The sequence below is a fragment of the Pteropus vampyrus genome, unplaced genomic scaffold, assembly GCF_000151845.1.
Source record: "Pteropus vampyrus isolate Shadow unplaced genomic scaffold, Pvam_2.0 Scaffold531, whole genome shotgun sequence".
Taxonomy (NCBI): domain Eukaryota; kingdom Metazoa; phylum Chordata; class Mammalia; order Chiroptera; family Pteropodidae; genus Pteropus; species Pteropus vampyrus.
The window spans coordinates 820,212-823,688 of record NW_011889312.1 but is presented as its reverse complement, the minus strand read 5'-3'; the positions used below and the strand labels follow the sequence as shown (position 1 = coordinate 823,688).

At 37.5% G+C, this 3,477-nt stretch overlaps 1 long non-coding RNA gene across 1 annotated transcript; it reads left to right on the top strand.

Annotated features, from left to right (window-relative positions):
• Positions 1-148: 148 nt before the first annotated feature.
• Positions 149-2,690, top strand: LOC111733154. Its single transcript, XR_002777858.1, has 2 exons — positions 149-308; positions 2,140-2,690. It is a non-coding gene; the product is annotated as an uncharacterized LOC111733154 (long non-coding RNA).
• Positions 2,691-3,477: the final 787 nt, after the last annotated feature.

The window sequence follows — 3,477 nt, the reverse complement described above, 5'->3', positions numbered from 1 at the left end:
ACCCTCACATCCCCCTTGCTGAATGCAGCTGGGATGAATTCTGTTTTGTAACTAAACTGGGTGTTTAGATAAAACAGAACTGAATGTTTAATTTTAAGAGTGCTTCACTGGAATTTTTGTTTCATATGTACTAGATTCTTTAACTAAGAGAAGATGGTAACTTTTCCCCTTCATTTTATTAAAGCTTAGTTCCAGTGTCAGAAGCAAGCATTATCATTGCTGTGTCCTCAGCCCACAGGGCTGCATCCCTCGAAGCTGTGAGCTATGCCATTGATCATTTAAAAGCCAAGGTGCCGATATGGAAAAAGGTAAGAAAGTACATAATTTTGCTTTTGGGCATGATTTTTCTGAAGAATTTTTAAAGGATAAAGTGTAAGAGTACATACAGAGTTTGTATTCATGGGTCTTCTCTGACTTGATAGAATTTTGTTTTTTCTATCTGTGAAAGAGGGTGTTTATGTAATATATTTTTCCAGGGTTTGTTAAGCATGAAAAATAGATGTCCCAAAGAATATATGGCACGAAGTAGGCCTCAACAAGTGGTAACAATTAGAATTCCTAGCTTGGACTGTTCCAGTGGTTCATAGACGAGACAACTTCCCTTGGATTGGAATTCCCTTGAGTGAGAGAGAAGGTTTTTCCTTTGGAAAGTGGGAATAGTGCATGGCTTTTAGGCAATGGCTAAAAGATTGTTCGAAGCAAAAACCTTCTCCCAGATCTCTTTCCTTTTAGGAAAAGAAAATGGTGGGGTATTGCTTCCTCTGAGAAAATGCATAGTGAGTGAATTTAAAAACAAATAGGAAAGTCTACCTTGTTTTTTGTCAATACATCAAACCCATCAATAAGAACAAACCATTCTCAGGTTAAATAGAGCATTCCGAAGAGATGGAAAGGCCCAACTCTCTAATTTCTCCCCTGGTGTTGTAACATCGACAGTGGGATTGGTCTGTACTCTCAAACGTATAATGACACTTGAGTATAGAATTGCCCCCAGCATTGATGCTGGTAGCAAAGCTGAGGAATGAATGAACTGCCCCGTAGGGCAGAAGGCCAGAGTGGAGGACCAGAAGGCCAGTGCTAGAATTTTTAGGAGCCTCAGTCAGTGATAGAGATGAGCAAATTGGACTCAGACCAAGGCCTATGAAATTTAATGACCATATTTTTTGACTAAAAACTGAAGCCTGTTGTTATGAGCGGAAATTTTGAGATCAGAGGACAGGATATGTAAATGAGCTCAGATATCTGCTTGCTTGCTATGAACAAGGCTGCTGCAATTTTGGTAGACTCTAAGGAAAACCCCTGAAGGGGGAGAGGTTGGAGAGCACTGCAAAATGAGTTAGGGGCCTGGGTGGTGTACTCTCAATTTCGTGTTTTGAGAATGAGTGAGGCTTTCTGTGTACTATTCTATCTTTTGAAGGTGGGGGTGGAGTTGTAGGTGTTCAGAGAACAATTGAATTTAGATTCCTATCCCTACAGAAATAGAACTGACTAGAGAGTGAGAAGGGAAAGTAATATGTTCTTATTCCATTCCTTTCCAAAAATGACCTAAATTCTAGTCTGGTTCCAGTGTCAGCCTGTGCTTTGAGGTCATCTGTGATAGAGGCAAGGGGTGGGCAGGTAGGGAGGCCACGGACTTACAGAGCACTTGTCACCGGAGTGCAGCTCACACCTATCTGAGAACTTCTGTGGGCGGTCACAGCTTTCATAGCTAATGAAAATATCCCTTCTGCCTTTGAAAAAGCGTATTTAAAAATGTTGAAGTAGTAGGTATGCTTGGAAAGAAGAAAATGTTTAAAAATGTTTACAACTAAAGACCATCTATCGTGCCTACATGACCTTGCCCAGGCTAGCTCCTGTCTTTGTCCAAAATGGGATTCATTGTTTATTCTGTTCTGTGGTTGTACCTTTTCTTGTTAAGGCTTCTTGTCTGTTGTTTCTCCTACTGGATTGGGAGTCTTTAGGTGCAGGGAACATGTTTATTCATTTTTCTTCTCTCATCGCCTTACATAAATGTTTATTCGATTGTTAAAAGAGGAGCAGATTTAAATAGTTGTGTTATTCGTTTGCCTTCATTATTCAAATATATTTACATTTATTAAAATGCTTAATTTTGAATACCTGTTATGATTCTGTTTTTAGGAAATGTATGAAGAATCATCATCATGTTGGAAAAGAAACAAAGAATGTTTTTGGGCAACCAGTGATTAAATCACTTATGTTTTTAGAGTCCTAAAATTTTAATTTTTCTCCAGAAATTAAGATAGTTCACTGAAACGTAATCTCTTATGTTACACTAGTGGGACAAAAAGGAGGAAAAAAAGCAAAATAAATGGGTGTTTAGGATGAGGTCTTACACTGGAATTAGATGTAGGGGAAAGATTTTAGGGGAAAAAAATGGAAGAATAATGTAAATGTGAGCAAAGACGCCTGTAGTAGAGATACTATTCTATGACTAAATCTGATTGTGACTCAACTCACTGAGATGTGGCACCTCCTCACTGACTTTGTCCCTGACCTTGCCCCCATGGCCCCACCCACACATCCAGTCCTTGTTATCAGGGAAGCATTACTGGAATGTTGACAGAACTGGAATGTACAACACATCATTATCAAACAGTCTTGATATGATGTATTTTTAGAATTTATATATTTAAAAAATAAGTCAAATAAACAATTTAAAAAGTTTAAAAGTATTTTTTCTGTTTTTTAAAATTTAGTGATAATACCTAAGACATGTATTTCATTATATGGAAATTTCTAGTATTTCATAATCTATCATCTTACCAAAATACTTATTGTATTTTATCAGTTATTAATATTGTTTGAATATACGGATCAGCATAAAATTGTAAAACCAGGCAAACTGACTAGCAACAGGCTTGGTTTGTGTTACAATATTAGTTGATATTTAAAATTTGACCCACAATCAATTAAGGAAAATCAAATGGTTATTCATTGAAGTATATTCAGATACTTTTCATTTTAGTTGCTTATGTAACATTATCATTAGCAAAGTCATTAAACAAATTTTCTGCAAAATCCTAAACAAGATCCAATTTTTGGTCAACCTATGTACTATCTTGGTAGAACTGAGTATACAAGTTCCATATGGTTCTTGATATAATTTTGGGCAGTTGACATCACAAAATTTGCATTATGCGTATTGGGAACAGAGAGTACTCTCAGACACTTAGGTTGATTTTTTTTTGGTAATATTTCTTACATCAAAAACATTTTTTGCTTAAGGAATTCATTTTTGCAACAAATATTGAACACCTGGTCCATGTGGGGCATGCCCCTGGTGGTCCTCATCTGCCAGCTTACACAGCATGAGGAAGAGTCTGCATCTTGTCTTTGCTTGGGAGCCTCACCAGGTTAGGAACTGGTAAATGCTGTCTGTGCCTGCGCTGTCCAGAGAGATTGGGCCAGAAGGATCCTGAAAAGGTAGACAGACCCTCACCTATCACTCCCTTACTG